This window comes from Anser brachyrhynchus (assembly GCF_964034855.1).
Source record: "Anser brachyrhynchus genome assembly, chromosome: 14".
Classification (NCBI taxonomy): Eukaryota; Metazoa; Chordata; class Aves; order Anseriformes; family Anatidae; genus Anser; species Anser brachyrhynchus.
Window position 1 is genome coordinate 19,204,830 of NC_137709.1, and position 25,369 is coordinate 19,230,198.

At 35.3% G+C, this 25,369-nt stretch overlaps 1 protein-coding gene across 17 annotated transcripts in view; it reads left to right on the forward strand.

The window, feature by feature from the left end:
• GABRB2 (gamma-aminobutyric acid type A receptor subunit beta2) overlaps window positions 1-25,369 on the forward strand; it is a 163,433-nt gene that overhangs the window by 90,963 nt on the left and 47,101 nt on the right. The gene's annotated exons all lie outside the window — the stretch shown is intronic.

Sequence of the window (25,369 nt, forward strand, 5' to 3'; positions counted from 1 at the left end):
AAAAAATGGATTTCCAGATGGATTAGTAATTTGTGGCACAAGGATTAACAAAGTTATTCTGTTTTGATGGACAATTTTCAGCTTTAAAAGTCTCATTCAAAGGTGTTGTTGGAGTTCATGTGAGGAGCATGAGGATTATTATCAGTTCTTTATCCCCCTTTACTGCTGAACAATGTTGCAGCTTGTTTCCGTTTATAAAAGATAGCAAGAGGCCGGGATTGTTTTTGCAATAGGTGTTTTGTGGTTTGTTTGTTTTTCTAGACCCTGTTCTGTAGTTAAGCTTTCAATTCATGCAATGCAGTTTATTATATATACTGATTTAGTAGCTGGACTGTCTATCAAGTGTTCCATGTCAATAAATCTTGTGTTATGAAATAAAATTCCCAATATCTTTTCAATGAATAATCTTTAGGGTGCTATAAGTACTTGAGGAAAAAAAACTACTCATGATCACTTATATAAAGACAATATTGTAAATATGCAATACTTGACGTTAATGAAGAACAGCACTTTCAAGATACATTTCCTTTTTCAGGAGAATCATAGGTAATAGATGGGGTCTATTATTGAGGTGAATGCAGCAAGCAAAATGAAAAGTAATGTCATCAAGATACAGTATGCAAAAATGTGTGGTTTTAAAATGTATTTTAAAACATTATGGGATTTCTGTATGAGAAAAGTGATCATAGCTTGTGTTACAGTCTGGTAAGAGCTTGGTACAGCTTATTTCTCCTGTTTTAGAAAACATTTAAGAATATGCTTTAAATTTGTGCCCAGGTTTCATTCATTTTAGTGTAATTGGAAGATACGACAATCTCTTCCTGAATTGCACTGGTGATACTGCTGTTTGAAATAATGTATATGCCTGAAGTAAGCAAAATAATTTTTTATCATTAAAGTTCACCCCTTCTCTATGCTGACATGCACAAACAGCAAATGTGATGACTATGGACTATGCTCTTTTGAGAAAGGATAAAATGGTTCTTGTTGTTGTTGTTTCTTCAGTTGATTATAGAATTTCCATTGATTACATTAGATTCAGAATTTCATACCTTCAGCCTCTAGAAGTCAGCCCACTTATACTAGTAATGTGAGAGAATTCTGTACAGACTAACTGTATTCTGGCTTACAGAGATTCTTGACACTGTTTTTTCTTGCAGTATGAAAAATACAGAATTTGTTACATCATAGAAAGGGTGGGGGGTTAATTTCCCATAGTGGTTAGGACAGGACAGCTCCTCTGTAGATATGTTAGCTCTGTTGCAGCCCTGGAAAAGTAAAAAAGAATTTTAAAATAGGATACTGCATGTAGCTAGTGTGTCTTTGACTGCAGTAAAAAGGGTCATAAAAGAATGAGGATAGAAGTAATACTTGAATGAGGCTTTGAAAAACTTTATTGCTGCTTTAGAAAATTATTACTCTTTACCATGTCACTCTGTCCAGGTAAAAACCTGAGTCTGTCTAATCTTTATAAATTGCTTCAGACAAAATGCTAGTAGGCAGTTAGGTAGAGTAAATAAGAATGAAAGTGACTGAGTCATTTTGTGCAGGTACTCAAGTCATAATCACTTCTTTAAACTATTTCCATGCTGAAAGTATCATAGTTTCTTGGCCTGCTGGTTCTGTTGCATACCTGTTTCACTACTGCTTTCTTGTGATGTTTACAAACACTCTAAATTATATCGTAAGTGTTTTCATGGCCAAGAAGGCATAAAATTATACTCATTGCTTATGTCAACAGTCTTCCCCCCCCCCCTTTTTTTTTTTCAAGCTTAATGTCTTCCCCACCCCTGCTGTGACCCTCACAATGTATTTAAAGAAGGTGGTCTTAATTTCTCCTAGTCTTCATTTCATGAAACTTGAATGTGCTGGTCCCTTTTAGCTTTCTCATGCAAGTGCATTCTGTGATTCTGTGTTAAGAGAAATGCAGAACTAGCTAATACTAGTTTCTACAGCTGCTATAGTTTATCATCCTTCTTTGTGAGTAAATCCATACCACAAACTGTATCCCAGATGAAATCTCTGTTGCGTTTACCCTGCCCTTTTTCCCAAGAGTGACCTTTGCCTTTTTTCACAACTGCATAGCTTCCATAGGCGGTAGCCATTCCTGGAACATTACAGTAAGATTTTGCCTTCACTCATCTTCCAGCAGTGGGATCTAGCTCTTGATAGAAATATTTTTGCATAGTTCAAATAACACATGACTTAACATTTCATAACACTGTTCACATAAATCAGTGTTCTTAATTTTGCCACAGTCCTCAAGGTTATCAAGTTCTTGGTATTTTAGTTCTGATCATCCTTTGTCTAACCAGCACCTGCATATTTTGTTTCATTAAGAATATCCTTCACACACAAACACTAAAGAATATTAATGGTAACAAAGAAGAGCTTTGCTTATGATCATTCTCTATACTGAGCACTATCTATTCTTTCAATGCAGTACAATTTCCTACATATTATTTATCAGTCTTTACTAACTGTCTGTTCTCAGATAGTCCTGTATCAAATGCTTTCATAAATTCCAGGTCAGTTGTACTTTGCATAGAAAAATAGTTATCAGCTAGCCAGAACCTTTATGAGTTATGTCATGATAGATTTTATCCGATTTCCATGCACATTGGTGTCTTTAATGTTCTTCCATTCTTTCACTGCTTCTGTCTTCCTTTAACCCTTCTTCTGTTATTGATGCCAGTTGACTTTTTTCATGTTATATGCCTGGATTATGTTTTATCACACAACATTGTGTTTACTGAATTTTGGGTCCAGTGTCAAATTTTTGTAAATCTAGATTTACATAAACCTAGATGAATCTACAAATTAGAAATTATGGCAGAAAAGGGTTTTATGGTAAAGCTAAAACATAAAATGGGGGAGGCTGTATCATTTATTAGATACAAGAGGCAGTATTTTACCCATTTCAGTTTAAATTAGTAGTAACAAGATTAGATACTGAAAGCATAAGAGAGGACTATTCCTCACTGGTTCGAAGAGCCTTAGTTTTGAGAACTGAAATCTAATTTTTTTTAACGTATAGTCAGTTTACATCTCTGATCATTTTATTTTGCTTTGCTCACACTTAAAAGGGGGCAGAAACATGTTGAATCTTTAGTTTTCCTAGTATGTTTTTAAACCTGTACAACATCTTTCACATCAGGGTGTAATGTAGATACTCTTCCCTTTCTTTTATCTCCCAAGACTCTGAATTGTGGGGCTATAAAACCAGAAATCACTTTTATTGTGCATTCATTTCTTAGATACCCAGCTTGCAGGTAACAGAGTGTTTTTTTTCCTTGCTACTTGGATTTTGACTTGAGTCAGTAAAATGCCTCTCCTTTCTGCTCTGTACAACTGCCACTGAAGTATGAATGATTGTTTCTGATGATGCTCTAGAATACTTTTGTTTCTCTGCTGTCTCCTGCCTTTCTGGAGTTGTAACTGTTGAAAGAATTCCTTAGCTAATCTGCCTAAAGAATAGAGGAAGCTAAAAGGCAAAAAGTACGAGGGAGTTTGCAGAATACTGGTTTGTATTGATATAAATAAGATATATTGTAACTCCTCTAGCATTACAGAGAGGAATTATTGTGATTTGAATATTTTCCAATGTAAATATTCAATATTCATCTAGTACATTTGGACCTTTGTTAGTTTTAATTACACAGTGACACACAAAGACATTAAAATTCACGTCAACTCTATTTTTTTGATAACGTGTTTGGCGTAGCTATATGTGTTATATTGAGGTGTAATTCAGAAAATGCTTGCTTTGTGACAATGATATTTTTAAAATTTCTTTGTTGCTCTTGAATAAACAAAAACACACTGAGTCTCACCTTAGAAGCATAGTCTCAGAAAAGTTTTCCATAGTTTATTAAAGATATGGCAATAAAAAAAAAGCGTATGAAAGCCCTACTGTCTGAAGCCACAGCAAACAGGCAGTTTGACCCTCAAACTTACTGACCAGGAAAAGGGGCAGTGCTAGAAAGCATATACAGGAGGGGAGAAGGCAGTGTTTTGGTGACAAATGAAGAATGATTGTTTTGGGACCTTTCTTTTATTTAACAGCTAGAGGCATTTGGACTAGGAATCACTTACAGATTAAATTATTTTATCTGTATAATGGCAAAAAGGCAACAGTAGCACACTAAATAAGACCAGTTAAAAACTTCCATTGCATAAGAATCTAGAAAAAGGCAGAAAGAACAGAGGCAAGAGAATATCATGCCTCACAGTGACTGTGTATCAAACACTTTCTAATCAGATCCTCTGAAAGCTCATCACCAAGAGAAACAGAAGTCATTTTTGTGTGTTGAAGGTCAATTTACAAGCACATTTAAGGCTTTAGAAAGAAATAAAAGTTGCCTGTTGCTGAAGCCTTGAGTACTTTGCAGACAGCTGCTCTGGCCAGAAATCAAAGCTATAATCAGGGCACATGGGACAAATGGTAGAACTGCAGGAGCTGACCAGGCAGTACCCTTCTGGGTTAGAGGTGGATCTGCCTGATACCAGGTGAGAGGCTCTGCTGATCCCTGGGGAATGGGATGTTCAGCAGAGGAGGGTACCTCTGCTGGAAGTCAACATGTCACTTCCAACACAGTAAGTGGAAAGCTGAATATGTGACGTTTGGGCCATTAAAGATTAGAATCTTCATAGTGGTTCATTTATTTTTCTTTTAATTTGTCAAGTTTAGCATGTAACCTGTCCTCTTCAACCTTTCAGTTAAGTCTTTCTTGCTTAGTAGCTGTTGTACAGGGAGAATATTCTTCTATCAGGAGAAGTTAACTTTATTTTCAAAGTGCCCCTTTCTCCTTCTTGTTTATCATCTATATGTTTGCATGTCTTAATTTGGACTCTGTGACAATCCAGCCTACACAGCACTTTGATAGGAGGAAAAGATGCATTAATAAATAGTCATGAATTCTACCTCTGTATCCATACACTGTCCATTTCAGCATCATCAACTTGTAATGTGGCTTCCTCAGGATAGGTACTCCAGCCTTTATTTTTCCATAGTAATTTCATCTCAGTTCTATTGAGAAAAAAAGAAAATAGGTTTAAATTCAGTGATGTAATGCATACTGGCAATGAGTAGGAAATCCATGACTCCTTTTTAGTGTATAGATGTATGAGTTTCAGTAAGGGCTAAAAAAACACCAACAAAAATGGTGAATGTTTCTTCTGGCTAGTCTGAAGAGGGGAAAGATGTTTAGACTAACCATCAGTACACATGTATATATGATTGGGGCAGGTTCTGTACAAGTGAACCACTGTTCGTAATGTTTTGATAACCAAGCATGAACAATGACCTCTGGGGACTTTGGTCAGGCTTTTCAGACAAGAACTCAAGTAACATCCAAGGTTTTTTTTTCCTCTTACCTATTATTATGGGTACACAAGAAGGAAGTACTATCTCTTATTTTCTTTATTTCTAATTGCATCTTTACAACATTCTACATCTTGGAAGCTCTTATAACACAAATGAGAGCATGTACTGTTTGCAAATGAATAAAGAATGATACAGAAATGCTGTACCAGCTTCTTAATGCTTTGAAGCAACCTGGAATTAAATTTAAAAAGGGAGTCAAGATACTAATATCCAGTTTCTGCTTATCAGCATGGGACAATATAGGCAACGTAGTTTTCCACAAAAGAAATTCATAGCTTGAAGCTCGTTTTTATATCATTTTACTGATGAATGTGGAGAATATATAGAATCATAAAGATACAGAGACAAAATGCAGTTTTAAAGCTTCTAAAGCATTTTGCCTTTCATAGCTAGTTTGAGCTGTGGTATGTTTGTCCGGTTGCACCTAACAGTGCCTTTTACCAAGAGATAATGGAAACAAAAAGGGCCAGATTCAAAGGGCCCATATTCAAAGAGCACCAGTTTCATTTGCTAAAGGGTTTGGAAAAAACTAAAGGTCTATGAGGATATTTCTGATGCTCTTGGGGGGGGGGGGGGGGGGGGGGAAGTCACCCAAGAGAAAAGAATGTCTTTCTAGCATCTTTTCTGATAATCCTCTATACAATAAATTAAGTGAAATAGTGGAAAACTGATGGGTTTGGCACTTTACAGTCCTGTTTATAGAAAGTATGAATTTTACAAGGTAAATATTCATTTATTTTTTATTTGAACTGAATAGTAGGATCTCTGTTATACTATCACACAAAGTAAATATTTTTGTAGGTCTAGTGTTTTTTGAAACATCTTGTAACTGGTGATTTCCCTGAAAGTAAGAAGCATTTATAAGAGTTATTGGAAAGGTCATGTGGAATACTATTCTATATCTTAGCTCCATGCAGTGTATAATCTGAGATTATTATTTTTCTTGGATTACATTTTTTATTAGAATTTTCCTGTACTGAAAATGCTTTAGAGTCTTGACTCAGTCCATAGGCAATTCAGACAGAATCTTTGCTGTAGATTGAGTCAATCAGTGATGTTAATTGCACAAAAGCAATTGCTGTGTTGAGCAGTATAGCTTGTTCGCTTGTTCACCTTTTTTTTTTTTTTTTTTCACTTGCTTTCAGTTATTTTTGTTCAGTTCCTCTTTATTCTGTACTGGTAGTTCAGACAGTTCAAATTCAACCTGTAGCTAGAAAATATGAGCTTTCTGATACTGAATGCAGTTTCATTTTTCTAGTTCTTCTGCAGCTTAAGAAATATTTCTGGTACGTACTGAATAATATGAGTCGCATACGTATTTGAAATACTGTCCAAAATTATTTGGATGGAAATTCAAGAGTTTGATCTTTTGTTTATGAAAGTTCTATCTGTTAGATAAATATATTTCATAGTTTTTTCATGCTATATTTCTTTCAAGTCCAAATTAAATGCAAAGACTATTTATATTACTATAAGTTTTCTCAAAAATGTTTTGTGAGAAAACATGCATCTAAGAAAGGTCTTAGTAGTTTGAGAGAATCATAAAAATCACAGTCTCAATCATTTATTTTCTGTTTATCCAAAGGTTGTGGGTTTTTTTTGCCTATTTCTTATGGTCGTTATTTAGATGTATTTTCAGTGTAACTTTTAAGGGGGGGTGGGGGAAGAGAAGTTTTTTTTCTTTTTATTATTATTAATGTATGCTTATATTTCAAGACATACTTCAGAATAATTCAAGATGGAAGGGACCTCAGGAGGTCTCTCTTCCAACCTCCTGCTCAAAACAGGGTCAGCTCTGAGATCAGACCAAGTTGCTTAGGGCTTTGTCCAGTCTGGTCTTGAAAATCTCAAAAGACGAAGAACAAAAAAAAAAACCTCTCTAGGCAACCTGTTCCAGAATATAACCCTCCTAAAAGTAAAGAAGTTTCATAGCAGCTGTGGAAAGGGAAATATTTCGTTTGTATTTTATCATGTAGTGGCTGCATCTGCCTCGGAAAGAAGTATTTATTTTTATTAATCTGAAATAGAATGCAAGTGGTGTGCAAACTGACTTGTAAGAATAGAATTTATAAGTCGTATAACTGAATGATATGAGAATGCTCTGAAAAAAATCATATACTGTACAAGTAGCCCTGTAAATTGATAAAGACATCTTTGAGTTAATGAATAAACTATAGGCTTTTCTTTCTGTTTTTGATCTGGTCCATATCTCTTGATCCCATTGTATGTAAACCTTTCCACCTCAAATAAGAATTCTTTTCCCCTGGATAATAGCAAAAGAATTTTCAGTAGAACTTTTGACTCTGTAAAAAGTTTCTTTTTGTATATACATCTAAAAGGCAATTCTTTATATTTTGCAACTGCACAATGCACAAGTCATCTTTATTGTGTATGGAGCACACATGGATAGTCTGCTCTGTAGGAATGTATTGGAATGCATTCCTTTAAGTTATAGGTTTGGAATCTGTGGTATGTAATTTCAACTCTTCAGTTGCAGAAAAATCCACTACTTATATTAGATATCATATGGCCTTATCTCATCTTGTGAGTGATGTGTTACCATAGCCAGAATCTGAGATGTTACCTGAGTCCAGGCAATAATCTTACATAATAACAGGAAAAACAAAACAACAAACAAGCAAACAAAGATTTGATTGAAGTCAGTATTTAGCCTTAAGAATGCACCTTTCCACTTTGACATTGTATGTGTGAAGGTACTGCGCTCTAGATGAGATTACACAATATTGAAACTATCTTGTAGTAGTCTATGGTTGTGATGAATGGAGTGAAATACTGTGCTGAATTCAGGTACATTATTGACTTGTGAAAGATGCTTATCCAAGGATTTGATGTTTTTTTTATATCCTAATATGATAAGTTCCTGGTGAAATCAAAGCTCTTGTTCTGGTTTCTGAAATGGTTAATTGACAATCAGTCTGTAGTAGAAGTGTCTATGTGTTCAATAGCGGACAGCTTTATTTGAGGCAAAGGCCTGTTGCAGGCTGCTACAAGAATTATTTTCATTTAAGTACAGCAGTATTTTACTGTTTGGGAGCTCATCTGTGCACATCTGGGGCTCTTCAAGTGAGCAGTTTTCGTCTTCACCACAGTCTGGAATGATCAAGTCTCTTCAACTCACTTCTGGAAGAATGACCTGTACCACAACATTACCCAGACAAGCTGAAATACTGGTAAGTTAAGCTTTGCTTGTGAATTTTACTTTTATTCTTCTGTTTATTGTTTGTCTGAACCTGTGTGACCTGTTATCTGACAGGTGTTATATCACTGTTTTGGGGAAATTTTTGAACAGGGTCCAAGAACACAAAGTGAATCCTTCTTTTCCTCTTTACCTACTGTTCCTTGGTATCTTTTCTTTGCAGAGCCAAAATGAGTAATATCAGCATTAACACTGGTAACTCCGGTCAGAATTGTTGTCCTAGGGAGGGCATCTATGCCAAGGAACTTCTCATTCTTCATATACAACTAACACAGATTTAGCAACATATGCATGGAAGCAGATGAGCATCAAAGGAATGGATAATGCTACAAGTGTAATGCATTTATACCGTAAGTTTCTTCAGTTGTTGTGGCGTAATTGGTGTTAGTGGTCCTATGTACACTTACTAACTAGAGCATTCGTTTCCTTTCAGGTTTCAAGAATGACCTTGTGCAGGTCTAGAAAAACCTACAGTCTTATTAGGTAAATGTATGTTACTTTCCTCTTGAAAAAGCTAGCTAAGTTCTTCTCCAAGTTTGTTCTGTTGGTTACCAAGAGGAAATACCTTTTGCTCATCTATGCTTTTTTGTTCACTTGTTTTCAGTTATGAAGAGGATTAAAGAGGTGGGCTTCACATTTTGCTCTGAGGGAGGAAAAATCTACATCTCACTATATGTCCAAAATTCTTGTTGTAGCCTAAAATATACTATATACAGCATAGCCTTCTATTTGTACTCTATAACGACTTTTCATGTGCTGCTGGTAATACTATGGAATTGATTTTATGAGTATAGAAAACTTGCTTTCATTATAAAATCACAAAATATGTTAACTTTCCTAAAGAAATAAAATTGAGTTTTTAACTAATGCCTCTCTCTGTTTCATTATAAAGGAATTCTAAACACACTAAAACACAGGAAAATAAGTCTACTAAGACAAGATGACCACAAGATTTGAATCCCCAGCAGTTAATTTTTTTCTTTCATATACCAATTTAAAAAGTCATCTTTTTATTTTGGATGGGAGATTTTGAAAGTGATGTAAATATAAGTAGCATCTGTGTTGTGCATGTCACTGTCAGTTTGTGCTACTGAGTAATGCATGTACAGAGTTTTAGTAATTTTTTTTTTCTTCGAACATCTATCTTTCTGCAAAAGAGCAGTGTGCTTCTTTTTGCACACATTGGTATATGTACTAGCTGTTATTTGGCCTTGAAACTACTCAGGGCCACATTACTCTGTGGCTGGATGCCAACTTGCTTTTTATTTTAAGGAACGCATAGGTGATGTTTGATAAATTAGGTCATTGTGCCTCTTATAAATTGTATGGTTGTAATTTTTGACTGGACATCAAATTGCAAATACATTGGTGTAACTGTCATTTAAGGATGATTTTCATTGTTATAATAGCTGTGTATGAACAGGCGTCTTAACATGGTCTTATACTTTACAGCGTATCTTTAAATGAGTTGCTTTTACAGCAAATTCTCTTGTCTAATTACAACTTGAGCTTTGGCCATCAAGGAATACTGAATCAGAGTTCAAAACTGGAGCCTGTGCTTTATCCACACTTCTGTTTTTGCTCTTCTGAGCAAGGGTATCTTCTGACTCTCTAGTGACCTTGTGAAAGTCAGCCAGTCTCTGTTGCCATTTCATTTTTTTAACTTGTTCTGGTTTTGAAGTGGACATAAGCAAACTATCTTTTTTTTTTTTTTAACCAGTGAAAAGTGGAGTTCCACTTTAGTCCACAATTTGCTTCATAGACCTCAAGGTAGAGTATTGCAAATACAGATAACAGTTTCACACCTATCCTTTTCAACAATCCCTCATGATAATGTTGCAAACTTAAATTAAAGGCTTGTTATTTTAAAATAATTCCCATGTGGTCTTTTTTGCTTTTAAAAAAAACATCAGGAAAGCTTATCAGCAATTTACTGTGGGGAGTGAGAAGGCAACAAAGAAGTGGACTGTTGACTCTTACGTTTTGTTTGAATTATTTTTATCCACTATTATTATTATTAGGCAAGCAAAATTTTATGACTCACAATTCCATGCTGAGATAAAGGCACTGCTCAACTTATGAAAATGTTCTGCTTGTAAATGTAGACAATAGCTGCAAATTTTAGGACTTCCAGTTTTATTTGGGCTATTTGGAACACACTTACTTAAGCTGATAACCTGTATGCCTAGAATGTGGTCAAGCTTGTTTGGTTGAGCTTCTGCAGGGGGAGGAAGAGAATTTTGATAAACGTGTTCAAAGCTGTAAAACCTGATTTTTTGATTTAGGATTCTAGCTTCTCAAAAGACATCAGAAAAGTACTTTAAAAAAAAAAAAAAGGAAAAAAAAAAGACAGATATATGGAATTCAACAGAAAGGCAAAGAAAAAAGTCATTCAGTGGAAGAGGGAGACTTTTTACAGATGCAGTGTTCTAAAGTACTTTGAGATATCTTGACGCAAATGATACATAACCAAATGATTTCAGTGACAGTAAGATTAGACTGCAACTATTTCCTAAAGCATTTTTTACAAATACTTCAGTACTGATTGTTTCAAATACTCTGTGAGTGAAAGAGTGAGAGAGAGATTGCTAAAGTCAATAAAATCAAGATTTTTAGCTTGACATTATTTACATTATTTAGAATAATGTTTTCACAACTTAATAAAATTAGTGACTTTACCTGTGCTGTTGTAAGAAAAAAAAAAAAAGAAGAAGAAAAAGCATGGATGCTTTTTAAATTAATCTCTTGCATCTTTGTCATAGAACTTATTCTGTAGAAGAAGAAATAATTATGTGGAGTCTAGAAACGTGTCAAAGTTTTATCAGCATGCATATTTAATCTAGGAAAAATATTTCACTTTTTATCCATTATTTAAAAATGGAACAAGAGTTCTAACACTGTATGTTAACTAGAAAAAAACATTCAGTATTCTGGTTCACAGCATTAGGTGTCGAAATTGTGAATCTTTATTGCTCTCTTATTACTGATTTAAATATTCATCCAGAGGCATTAATATATTGACAAAAAATGAATTAATTCTATTCTAGACTTATTTCTGTTTCACCTAGATTCACTCATTTTTTAACAGATACCTCAGTAATTTAAACGATGAAGTGACTATTTTGATTCAATTGTGTGAACTATGTGACAGTGAGATAGGAATTGAGTCTTGTACCTTTCCCTATAAATGCACATGTGGGAACAGCATTACTTTTGTCTTTTTTACAGCTGGCATTCAGCAAAACAAAGTTTAGATCACAGACTAATTCTGATGGTGAAATAAAATTGCGGCCTGCGGAGTGGTCTTAGAATCACTTGTTTCCAGAATTGAGTATTGAGTTAAGGCATTTATCAGACAGTGCAATATGAAATGTATAACTAATTTGATGTTTTGTCTTAAAAGCAGAAGAAATTGTCTATAATGCCTTTCTAGGTCAGTATGCTTAACAGAAATATTAGTCAGCCTATTTTTTTTATTTCTTGAGACAAACCAGAGAAGAGCTGGGGACATGATGTAGATATATATACATTTTGTCATGGACTCCAGTATGGTAAAGATTATAATTTAATTCAAAGGTTCTCAGTTTGAGAGGATTCTTTAGATTAGCAAAATGTAGCCCTTGTCATTGTACAGCAGCATTTGGGGATCTCATTGGGTTAGATGGCTGGATTCCTGTTGGGTGACTCCACTGTAGTGTTTTCTCAAACTTGGTTGCAAACACAGTACAGAGTTTCTCTCTGGTTTAATATCTGGTTTATTGCCTTTAACATGAAGTGATATTGGGTGTGCATTTTGGTAAGATTTGATGACTGGAATTCATGCTGGAATTTGATCTTTTTTTTTCCCCTCATTCAGCCATAGTGCTGGTTTCAGTAGCCAATATGTGCATATCTGGCTTTTTAGAGTGCTTACCAACTCTATGCTGTTACTGGTCAGAGAGAGTTGACTATAGTCTTACTTTTTATCATTCTTTTTTCAGTACATATACTCAATGGCTTACAGATAGAATGAGTATGAAGATTATGCTGAAATGTAGGCAGTTGGTTACTGTAAAATCTTACTCTATCTTAAAAAACAAACAAACAAACAAACAAAAAAAAAAAAACAAAAAAAAACAGTGCAGCCAATAAAACAAGGCTGCATGTTAAGCAGCATTTTTGTCTCTGCTTATAAAGAGCCCTGCACTTCTGGGTATGAAATATGCTGTTGTCAGAGGAAGAACTTTCTTGAAAGGACAGGTGCATTGTTGTCCCTGCTGGAGTGTAAGGCAGCACCTCCAACAGAGTTGACCACAAAAATTAAATAGAAAACCATCACCTTGAATTAATACAATGATATTAAGGTGGCTGTTTGGACGTGAGAAGGATCTGAGGGTATTATTAAGAAACAATGTAATTTTGTGAAGTTACTAGGTTTTACAGGGAAAATAGAGTATTTTTGAATGCAGCATGTTTTCTTTTAATACGGTGGTTTAGGCAACCTAGAGCAGCTGTTTGTGTTTTGTTTTCTTTTTTAATCCTTTTTTTCCCTTCAGGGATTTGGATGATTGTACGAAGTATTTTAGCCAGAAGGTAGAGTAAAGCTCACTGGGGAGATTCCAGCTGGGACTGAAAATACTGCATTGTTGGTTCCACATGATCATGAGTTAACATGAGGCCACTTGACCAGCCAAAAATGAACTCAGTCTGTTAGAAAGGAGATAATACCTGATTTTAAGTGCTATTCTTATAGGCCTATCTTTCTGTTATGACAAATATATCTCCAAATTTCCTAATTGGCTCATGAATATTGGCTGTTTCATGAGTGTCTGACCTTCGAAGAAGTAAGCTCAGCTATCAGCTCAAGTGCTATCATCCCTGGTGAGTTATTCAGAATAGATTACAAACTGCTTCCAAAGGAAGGATAAATGTAAGCCTTAAATAATTATGAGGATGATGAGTAAGCAAGCCTTTTAGTTAGATCTTTCCTTATCTAAATTATTTTTCTAGTTGTGATAAAAATATCAAAGTATGCTGTAAAAATATCTGAGCAAAATATAATAATCAGTTGCACAGAGGAAGATAATTAGCAGATAGTGTGCATCTGTTCTTACAGAGTCAAAGATGAAGGGCAGATGAGCTGATGTGGAGCTCTGTGTTCTTTAACCTGGACTATTTTCAGCCCCTTGGTTATCAGTATCCATCCACTGCATTGCGACTCTCTTCAAAAAGGAGTATTTAATAGTAATTCAAGTGTTATTTTTCTGTGGTGCATCCCATAGCGCACATGGAACTTTAAAATTCTGATTTTACTTGTGAGGGGAATGGCTGATGCTAGTTTAGTTTCCCATTGAACGTGCATGGAGGAGTGGATGACACAGAGATGCACAGTCCTTATCTCTCATTAAAATCTGACCCAAATAAACAGTGAGTAAGAACTCTTACCATTTAAAAATGCGTGTATGAGAAGAGATGTTCTCATCTAAAGACATTGTTACAACCGAAACACATGATTTGAAAGTACCTCTGAAATTAATGTTTCTGGTCTCTTGTAATACCTATTATTGTTTGTGTGTGGTGACACCAAAAGCCTTTCAAAAATGCATTTCAACTCCAAATAATTGTATGAGAAGTTGGGGGAAAAAAACTGTCATCTAAACTTTACTTTGAAGAAATCAGGTTACGAAGGTTTACCTGCAGAAACATGCTGTTGTCATCAGTGTGATATAGTGTGTAAATGATGTTTTTCTTGTATCGTCTGTTCAGAGAGGAACTTGTGGAAATCTCTTCTTGATGGATAACGTTAGAGTTCAAGTTGGGAGTCTGCTTTGTATCACCACCATCCAGAGAAGGCAGATTTTGGTGCTTTGTAACATCTTCAAGGGGACCCATCTACAGTGACTATATGAGTAGACCGCTAGCTTTGGCATCAGTGCCTTAGTGTATACAGCATGAAACCCTTCCTGATATTTCCAAAGTGATAAACATAGACACATTTGAAAACACAACATTACAATTAAGGGAAGAAAAGCAAAAGTAAATACTAATTTATAGAACTGTTTTGTCTGTTTTTCAGAATAAATGTAGAAATTTAGTTGAACCTTGGGTTGATACCTTGGGTTGCAATTGGCACGGATTCCTTACCAGTATTTTGTGTCAATGGCAAGGCTTACATCAAGGTGTAGAACTGCTATTTGCTGTTACCTGAAGTAATCTTTCTGCTCTATTCTGTAACAGCAACGGCTTAGTAGTCAGGCTGTGTTTTTCCAAGGGCTGCACCTCAAGAAATATATATATATATATATTAATTTTAATCCAGGGCCTGGAAAATGTGACTTAGATTGAATGGACATTGTTCTGGTAAGAGAAGAGGCATCAGAGGAAGAGAGAGAATGAGTCTTCAAATATACAAAATGTACTGCAGAGAGGAAGATGATAATTTTTTTTCTCTATTATGTTGGTTAGTATAAGAAGTAATGAGTTTAAATTGCAGCAGTGAAAGTTCAAATTGAACATGGTGGGTATGGAAGAGTATGATGATAACCATCATTATACTAAGCAATGACAGGGATAGTCTGTGGCTCTTTCACCCACTGTAGGCTTTCAAAACAAACAAAATCTGATAGTAATTGTGGAGATGCACTTGCCACTAATCTTGCTAATGGATAGTTTTTACATGAATAGCAGGTTGGCAATTTCATGCTGTCGTCTTCTTCTCTAAACAGTTATTAAAAACCAAAAGTAAGGTTTGCCGAATAGTTCAAGGAGATGACACTCAAGGACTATATTTGCATTTTCCTCCTAACAGCCTGAGGCAGAGCTAGGATAAATATCTCTGAGGTTAATCTGTAGCACTGACTGTCTTTCTCTTTTCACCTGTCTCTTCAGATCTCTAGAGAGTAGAAGTTTATTTTGATTTGTTTTCCAGTAGGTGGCTTTCTGCATTTTCTGCATGTGGTGGACACTTCCTCCTGAGATACAAGGATCAGTAATTATAAATATTTTGCTGTTGTATTGGTAGTATTTAAGTATGCAAAATGAGGGAGTCCTTTGCTACTTGCAGCTGTAAAACGTGTTGAAGTTTATAGGATCTGACTTTGTAAATTTGTGTTGGGTTTTCCTCTAGAATAGCCCTGGAAAATAGGCATTGTGTCTGAATTGCCTTTTGTGTGTAGTTTCCGTGCTATGAAAACAGCTTAAAAGAGGATAAATACTGGTATATTTTTTCCTGAGGAAAAATGATTGGCTGTAGACATGGTCTGGCTTCATTAATTCGTGTGTTTTATTCATTGTTTCTGTTGCTTTTGACAGTAAAAGGAAAAGCCCATAAAAACTTATGATGTTCTAATCCAGGAAATGTGTACTTGATAGCAGGTTTAATATCGTCTGGAACTAACATTGGCATTGCTAGGTTTTCAGCAATTTCAGTTTGTCAGTATTGCTGGCTTTGCATGTTCAGGAAATTGGGTTACTGCTTAGGAACTAATATATTTCTGTTGACCTTGTTTTTCTTCCAATATTTTACTCTGGAAAATATTCTTTTTTCTTTCTTTTTTTTTCCTTTTTTTTTTTTTCCTTCCCCTTTTTTGCTCATTTTTTTTCTTTTGGTATTACTGCTTAACAGACATCATTCTTATGGGGATCGTAATCAGGTATTAGTTATACTGGTCCTAATATCCCAAAGAGACCAGTGTGAAGAAGAAATGGTGGTGTTGTGGTTCCACTTCTCTCTACAAAAGAGGCTCAGCAGGGAAGGGGATGTCATACTGGATCACTTAAAGATCCCTTGTTGCAGCAAATATTTCCAGGATTTTTCAGATGAATGTGTAGAAATTAAACAGAAATCAAGTTTGGATTCTTCATGCTGTATTAACTGTTTCAAGTGCAAGAGTTCTCTCTCCTAATCCAAGGTTTGGCAAGAAAAAAATTACACCTTAAATAAGAAGACAGGAGAATACTATTCCATCAAACACAGATATGCCAGATATCTCCCCTGCCATTGCAATTGTATAATGTGTGACCCAGAAAGTGGGTAGAGGTTGTCCATTTTCTGTCTTCAAACACCATGATTTTATTCCTCTCCATTAGGTTTTATACTCTGTCCTACTCCTTAACTGCAAGGAATTGACTTTCCTTTCATTAACCTTAGCAGGTCCCTGTTATGATAGAGAAAGGTAGGGATGGCTTATTGAAACAGCCAGTGAATTTCATATTCAGAGAATATTCTATCTAAACAGATTGCGATAAAGCTAACAAAACATGGGGAAGTGAAGTCACGTATATAAAATGAAATATTATTCCATTTTGTACTTTCAAAACAATATGCAGTATCAGTGCAAAATACTTTTCTTGCTAAATGTCCTAAATCGAAGAGCAACATTTACTGTTTTGTAACATATGCTTGTGCTTGGAAAAAGTAATGGCAGAAAGCATGTCAAAAGGCAATGCTTAGAGTATTAAAGTTTTAACAAAATGTCAGGAAAAAAATGGAAACTACTTAATCCACAGAAATCTGTCATAAAGATTGCATTGTAAGGTTGTTTCAGCATGAATTCTAGTGACATATGGGAGCTTAAAATATAATCTAATGATATATCTCTATCGGTGAGATGTTTATGTAACGTGATTGCAACAGAGATGTCTTTACTTGTTAATTTGTTAGGATAGTAAAAGTTAGTGGTTTTGGAACAATGCAATGAATTAAGTTTTACTCAAAAGCGATCTTGCCACTGGAACCCAAATTTTATTTTTTTTCTTCTGTCTAGTTTAGAGTGTCCTGAAGACTGGCAGCCTGCTGTATGGAAATCTGTGGTGCTGCTGTCTTCTGTTACCCTGGATTGCTGTTCTCAGCATTAGCGTGTGTAGCCTAGCAAAGAAACATGATAGAAGTACGGTATGAACTGCGGAACTATTTGCCCAAGGGGAAGACAAAACTTAGTTCAGAGCAAGTTTTGAGGGAAAAGATCTCATGTAGCAGTAATCAAGTGAAGCTCTTTCCAGTGGAACTGGAGTTTTAAAATGTCTGTCTATAACCCTGAAGGAAAAATCCTGTTATTTCAATATGCTGCAATTTATAAGCTGTGGTTTGGGCTACCATGCTTCTTGGTTTTACAAAGATGTTATTATATGAAAAAGTGATTTAATCACAGTGAATTTTTATTCCTATTGCTCCTAAGTAAATACCTTTATGTGTTTTTCAATTCATCTTCTTGGTGAACATGATTTGTAATGTAACTGTAGCTGTAATATATCACTAATGCCACATAAAAATGTATTTGATTTTATTAAAATTTCACAGCTGAAGTACTTTCCAGTGTTACTTTACAACAGTGGTCATAGCTACACTGATTAATCAAATACTGGGAAAGGAGTTCAGATTTATTTATTTTTTTTCCACGGAAGGTAAATCTGGGCTAAATGTTGTAACTGAGAATTTTTGCTGAGGTTGCTGCCTCAGCAAGGCAGCGTTTGCATGTGTCAGTGAGGAGGCTTTTCCCAACAGGTCTCCTGAGCAACCAGCTGGGAGGCACGGCAGGGGGGTGGCACATCTGTCTTGGTGCTTGCTGGGGAGATGTGACAGCCATTTCGCTGCAGTCTGCTCTCCTGAGCACCTGGGAAGTGTTGGTGCCTTGGAGGGAAAGTTGTCAGCCTCATGCTGTTAGGGCCAGGAACTAGAAGGCCTCGGATCTTCACAAATCATCAGGCAGTCTTAATTCTCACCACATCTATAGCTGTCCAAATGGACATATTGTAGCCTCTTCTTAAAGCCTGGCTTTTAGATCTAATAATTGTTTTGAATACATTACAGACAGTCTGAGCAAGTCATATCTGATACATTCCTGTAGAAGAATAATTCCTTTTAAATAAGGATGAAAGTTCTGACTGCATACATATTGTTCTGTGAAATATTTCTGGATAGCCAGGAAGAAGATATCTGTACCTGAACATTATATTTTTCATGTATTCTTACTTTTCTGTTTTGTTTTTTTTTTCTTAACTAATGATAGTGTTAGAGAAATCAATGCCCAGTTTTGTGAATTATTTCATATAAAAGGACAAGGTTGCAATAAGATATACATGTACAAAATTATTTGTAGTTGTTGAACCACTGTATCTGAGAGAATCATGTGTGTAAGTCACTGTTGACTTTTGTGTGGTAGGGAGAGTTCCGTTGGACAAACGTTATATGATTGCCTAACTAAGGATTGTAACAATGCAAGTACACAACTCAACAAATTCAGGTAACAAAGGTGGACAACAAGGATCTACTGTTGGGTTTAGGATCCTCAGTTGTATTCTTCGCATACGTTGTAGAAGAGGGATGTTTGAGGGTGTTAGTCCTTTTCATTTTTTGTAGATCAAGTATTTGCCAGCAGCATACCTCACATATCTGTGAAGCTTTATACGTCTTGAGGCTATTAGTGTCCTCAGTTTACAGGAGATATAAAAATGGCATAGTTTCATGGGCAAATGAAACATTGTTTCGTGAACAGGGATTGTCTGTAGCTGGATAACATTTTTGATGTGTTTTAGTGTTTGTTTTTTTGTTTGTTTGTTTTTGTTTTTCTATAGTGTAAGATCAGTATTAAAAGAAATTTTATCCTGTTCAGAAGAGCATCATTTTGCTTTGTGATTCTGCAGAACTCTTTTAGATGCTGAGTAAGGTAACAACACAGCCTTGGAGTGCAGTTTGCCTTGGGAGTTAGGGCAGAGCTCACCTAAGGAGTCATCTGAAAGTCAGCTAAATATTCTGTTAGGCCTCCCTGTATTGTCAAGTGACAGTTGTATATCCCCCAGAAATTGGGTTATCGCACCCATATTAAGAGGAAACAAATACTCTTATGGAGGTTTTTCATTCAAAAAACACCTCATTTTAAAAGTACTTATATCTTTAGATTATCTCAAAGAAAATGTGTTAATCCAAAGGTATCTTTAGGATGATAGGTTGTCCAGGCTAGAGAAGCTAATGCCATAACATAGGAAGCAAAGCTTAGTGTCTCTAATATTGTGTGCATATTCTCCTTGATATTTTTTTAATTTCTGGGCTATATAGACAGACCATCACTCAAGTCCGTTTTTCACATGCTGAGAAACAGCTTGCATTTGTGTGGTTCATATCTATCACTGGGATGAATTAAAAGCCAAACAGGTGACATCATGCCATACTATTATGAACAGTATTGCTTTTCCTAAATTGTTTGTTACTTTGGAGAAGAAATCGGTGACTAAATGTTAATAGATACACAAGTGCAGTTGTTATAAAGAAAAGGAGCAAAAAAGTCACATACCTCAGGTATGTAACCCACTTCAAAGTAATGCACGCTAACACTGGCCCTTGTGGACTGTAACTGATGAAAAAGGTTTCCACTTAATGAGTGTTCCTGTAAGGTGTAAGAGAAGGTGCATTTCTTTTTATAGATCAGGTCACTAATTTTCATTGCTAGGCTGATAAAATCTTGTGTTGCTTGAAGAGAACACATTTAGGAGATTTGTGTGTCTCAGTAAGGGTGAGCATCAGAGTTGAGGTAGCACCAGACTGGGGAACAGACTTGAATTCTGATTCTATGTTTATTACTAGTTTTGTCACTTCTGTGACCTGTGGTGGCATATTCCTGTCTGTGCTTATTTTATTTATTTATATATATATATATAATATATATATTTTTATGTATAAAATATATATTCTATTAAATATATAAATGCTCCTCTGGCTAACAAACCCACAAACAACTGTATAAACTGAAGCTGTTGTAATCTAGAATAATATAGTTGTTGTTATACAGAACATTAGGAAAAAGCTGGTAATGGTAATAGAGAAACAATATCACATAGGTTTCAAACAGAGGATGGTAATATAGTGAGGTAACTACTGCATAGCCCATTGTATTTTCAGGTTATCAGCAATAATTGCAATCAGCATTTTACCCTTTACATCTAATTACCTCTTTAAATAAAGCTGTTTTCTCTAAAGCTTTTTCTCTTATTCCACATAATGTTTTATGATTCAGGCATCTAATGATTCCTCATGAGAAAACACGCCGTATACAGATTGGCCCCATTAGTGTAAACCACGTAATAAGATAATACGTTAGTCTGTTACACATGAATTTTCCAATGATTGTTTCTTGCTTTTCTTACAGATTCCAAGCAGAAATTGATACCATTAGACGGTGTATATGAGAGTATTGTAATCTGATTTGCCTGTTCCTGAGGTTACTGGTTACATGTGGTCTGTCCTGCTTAAACACAATTAACATCTTATTATATGTTTTTGAGACCTCTGGTTTAAAAACAAAGAAACAAAAAAAAAGCAAAACATGAGTTACATACCATATCAGGACTCATACATGATGTTAGAAAAAAGATAAATTCAGTATTATTTATCTGTGTATTTTCAAGGGAAGTAAATTATTTCAGGTAATCAAGAGATTTACAGTATTAACAAGATAGGAAAAATAGAGCTGGTATCTTGAAATCCAAGGGATTAAACGCACTTCACCTGATTGCATTTATGTAACATATGCATGAATTTCTGATTTTTTTCTGCATTCTTTTTCTTTGCCTCCTATACCTCTCCTTTTTTTTTTTTTTATGGAACAGAAAAATACTTGGAATTTTGGTAGTTAAGAGACAGAGTATGTAATTTTCAGAAACACCCAGACCAGCTTCCCTCTATTTGAAATGGTTCAAGTGTTGCATTTTATTTTTGACTGTAGAGGAAGTTGAGATTGGCTGAAACTAAGCACTTCAAATATTGAGGACATTGGCACATAAGAATGTAAGTGCAGCACAGAGAAAAAAAGTTGCTTTTGTGCCATAACCTATCTTCAAAAAGTGCATTTTTTTATCTTTGCTTTTAAAACTATGGAGTATCAAACATGAGAATAAATGTTTGTCACAGGAAAGAGACATTCCTTTGCACAACTTTAAAAAAAAAAAAAAAAAAAAGAAGAATGATGCGCATATGTTATTAACAGCAGCAGAATTTGAGGAAACACGAAGATCTGAAATGTTTCTAGAAATGGTTCTATGAGAACCCTCAGGTCAGGGCTTTCAACAAAACTCGAGCAACAAGGTCATGATCTTTGGGATGCCAAAGTTCTTTTGTCATCTTTGCTACCAGCCAGTGTTTTCATCTGGTTTGTAGGATGGGTTCGAGTGCTGTTTGTTGGCACTTCGGGTTTTCAGTTGTTTTCTTTTCCCCGTTCTCCTGTAGTGTAAACCATAACAGGAAGGGTGAAAGTTCAGGACAATTCAGGACTGAAGATGTAGAGGAGATGGGTCAGGGGATGAAGCCAGAAGCTGGATGCTACTAGTTAGTTCTCTAGAAGGAGGCAAAAATCACCGTGTTCTTTCCATTGAGAAAATTACATTTTCCTCTGAAAAAGGCAGTGAATTTTACAGAAGAATGTTCTGTAGAAGAATGATTAGAAGAGTGTGATTGGGGCATTCAATCTGAAAGTGTTACATAGATCCAACTTCCACTGAAATCAATGTGGGAATATGAGATCACTTAATTTGTAATAATGTGGAATATATGTGTCTTTGACAATTTTCCCCCTTGATTAAATATAATTTTTCTTAAACTCAAGGGATGAATTTCCTAGTATATGTGTGGAAACGGATGCTATAGTGTACTTTTCTAGGGATTAGGCCTGACACGTGTAAATATTTCTTTTGTATGATACAACCATTAGAGGATGACTGAGTTTCTTTAGTTATTTTGAACAGCCATCTATGGTATGACAATCCAATGAGACAAAGCAATCTGTTATAGTGTCCTGATAAAGGCAGTATTATTAAATTAAGGCCTGCAAATTTATTGAAATACAAGGAAAACAATCTTATCTTTCAAATAATGATACTGAACATATGAAGCAAATGACTTTCAATTTACTTAGCTGTAAGAAAATACTATGTATGGCTTTCTGTTCAAGACTGGGTTGCAAATTTAAATGATGAGATTATGCTATTACCTGCTTTATTACTGTGCACAATATAAAAATGATACGGAATGCACAAAGCATATTTCTTGAGATCACAGATACTTAACCATGGTTTCAGAGGGAAACTAAATTGTATATAACTGGCTTCATCACTGTATGAAAGACACAGACATTAAAAGCCACAAGGGTGAAGCCAAAAGGAATAGAGTACTAATCAGTACATCATGAATCAGTCCACTTTTTTAGTTGCTTAAATCTAGTAGTTTTGATAAGTGTGAAATGGATAAATCCAAAGTAATGTGTACAAGTATATTCTTCAGTTTGATTACAGCTGCTTTGTCTCATTTCAGTTGTAAACCTTTTCTTATTAAGGGAATTCACTATTAGGAGGAGGAAGGAACCGTATTACATGACAAAATAACATGGTAAAATCTCTAGCTACTTTTCAGCATCGCACGTTGATCAAACCTGTCTAAATGCCAATGAGGTGGGACTTCTCCAGTTTTCAGTAATAGTTGATCCAGCTTAGATGTGTTATTCCTAGACAGAAAATAAGCAGTGGGAATTAGTGTTCTTTTGTATTAATTTTGTGATTTTTTTTTTCAAGCACATCATTAAGATACTGGTGTGAGTGTGGGGAACTGTTGATTCCTTAGGGATTGCAAATTCTTTAATGTATTCCTGCAGTTCAGTATAGGGCTTAAGAAAATGAGAAATTTACAACTGCTGAATGGGGAAAAAGCTGTATACATGTTAAAAGCCTTGAAATTGATTTCCGTTAAAGATTTACGAAGGCTGTGTATATATGTGCACATATGTATATAAATCAACATAAAGTAGCATTTTTGTTTCTTCTAAAGCATCAGTTGCCTATTTCAAGTACTAGGTGAATGATATGTATACTAATACAGAAATCTAGTTAGTTTCAAAAGTTAGTGTACAAAAATCAATGGAGGAGATGGAATGGTTCTATTACAGGTTCGGTTATATAGTGCCTTGCATCTCAATCAAGTTGAGTGATCTGTGTGTTTAAGTGACTTGAAATGTTCGTTCGTCTTTGCAGAAACATTTATTACAAGTAATTAGCTGTTTAAACTATTGACCAGCCAAAGAGAACTTCTGTCGGATTGTTTTATCTTTTTGCTCTTGTTGTTACATGCAATGAAAAGCATAAAAAGTTCACTGTAAGGTTCTGTCAACTTTAGCCAACTTCAACAAAGCAAGCATGTAAGAAATGTGTAATTTATTACTATGAAAGAAAGATGAACCAGATGGGGACTTAGATGAGAAAAATGTAGCATATCCATGCTCTTACCTTCCCTCTTGCAGTTATTTCTCATTTAAAAATATATATTTGCTTCTGTTTGGTTATATATATGTGTCCATTAATAGATACGCTTCAGTTATTAGACAGTGAAAAATTTGTGAATGACTTTATGTGATTGTGAGTCCCAGCCTAAGCACCAGGAATGTGTGTTATTTCATGGTACCTGCAATATTTCCTAGTTGCATTAACTCCCACAACAAAGAGGTGTGCTCTGCACACTAGAATTTGTCTGTTACCAATAATAATCTTAGCCTTGTTTATACAACCATAGCACTTCTGACCACTTAACAAAGATGAGATACAAAGATGGACAGGAGAGATACAGACGGCTATGAAGTAGGGAGCACAATGGAAAGGACAGCAATAGTGATCACAACAACATAGACTTAAATCTTCTGTTTTGGGAGATGAGACAGTACTGGAAAGTGGAGATTCAAGCCTATGCTGTAATGCTTTAATCATTGTATCTTTTGTCAGACAGACTTAGAGCAAGCATGGACTTGCATGGAAATGCAATTTGCAAAAGAGACCATCTGCAAAAGACAAATGGAAAATAAGTCCAGAGAGGAACTTTTTAGAATAGGAAGGACTGCCAGTCCTGGGTCCATGTTTTTACTCAAAACCTGACAGCACATCACTCATTCTTCCTTCATTGCTTGTATATTTTAGATGGAAGATATGTTTTCCTCTGACTGCTGTTCTGGAATGCTGATGGTGAGCTGTGGAAGTGCAAAGCTTTCATGGCAGGAGACATTACGCTAAGGGCTATGCTTCAAAGATCACAGCCCTACAGAGCTTTTGAGATACCACTGCAGACAGCATCTTTTTTTTTCAGAAGCTCCTTAGCAATCAGGCTTGTAGAAGTGGAACTCCCTATAAGATATCTTAAGTCAGATTTTATTGTTTGTTTTTTTTTTGTTGTTCGTTTGTTTTTAATGTCAATTCCTACATGTTGCAGTGATTTAAAATCAGTTTAAATATCTGATTTTATAGGTGCATGTTGTAATTGATTCTAGGTGCATACACAGGAATTAAGTCATTGTTTTTTAATCAACAGATCACAGCTATTTTACAGCGGATAATTAATGTCACTTGCTGAGTGAGAGCTGAGCTAGGGTAACCAAATGCTCTTGGCGAGAAGTGGGAAGGAAACCCACAGTGCACAAACAGGTAGCATTTGCACGGCACACATCATGCCCTGAAAATTTTCTTGCCAGTGTAAAAGCAACTTTGCTTCTAAAACATGTTTACAAAGTAAACAGGATTTGTTAAAGCTGTATGTATTTAATGAATGCACTACAGAAATGATCCAGACATTTCTATCATTTTGATGGTTTTGCATGGTGGACTCCCAAAACATGCTTGTTTTCTCTCATCTATACCAGTAATTGTTTGTATTCCAGCCAGATTAGATACATTACATTTCCTCCTTTATTGCCTACATGTTCATGTTTTTTTTTTCCACTCTACATCAACCTACTGCTTTAGTTCTCTCTATTTATGCCACCAGGAAA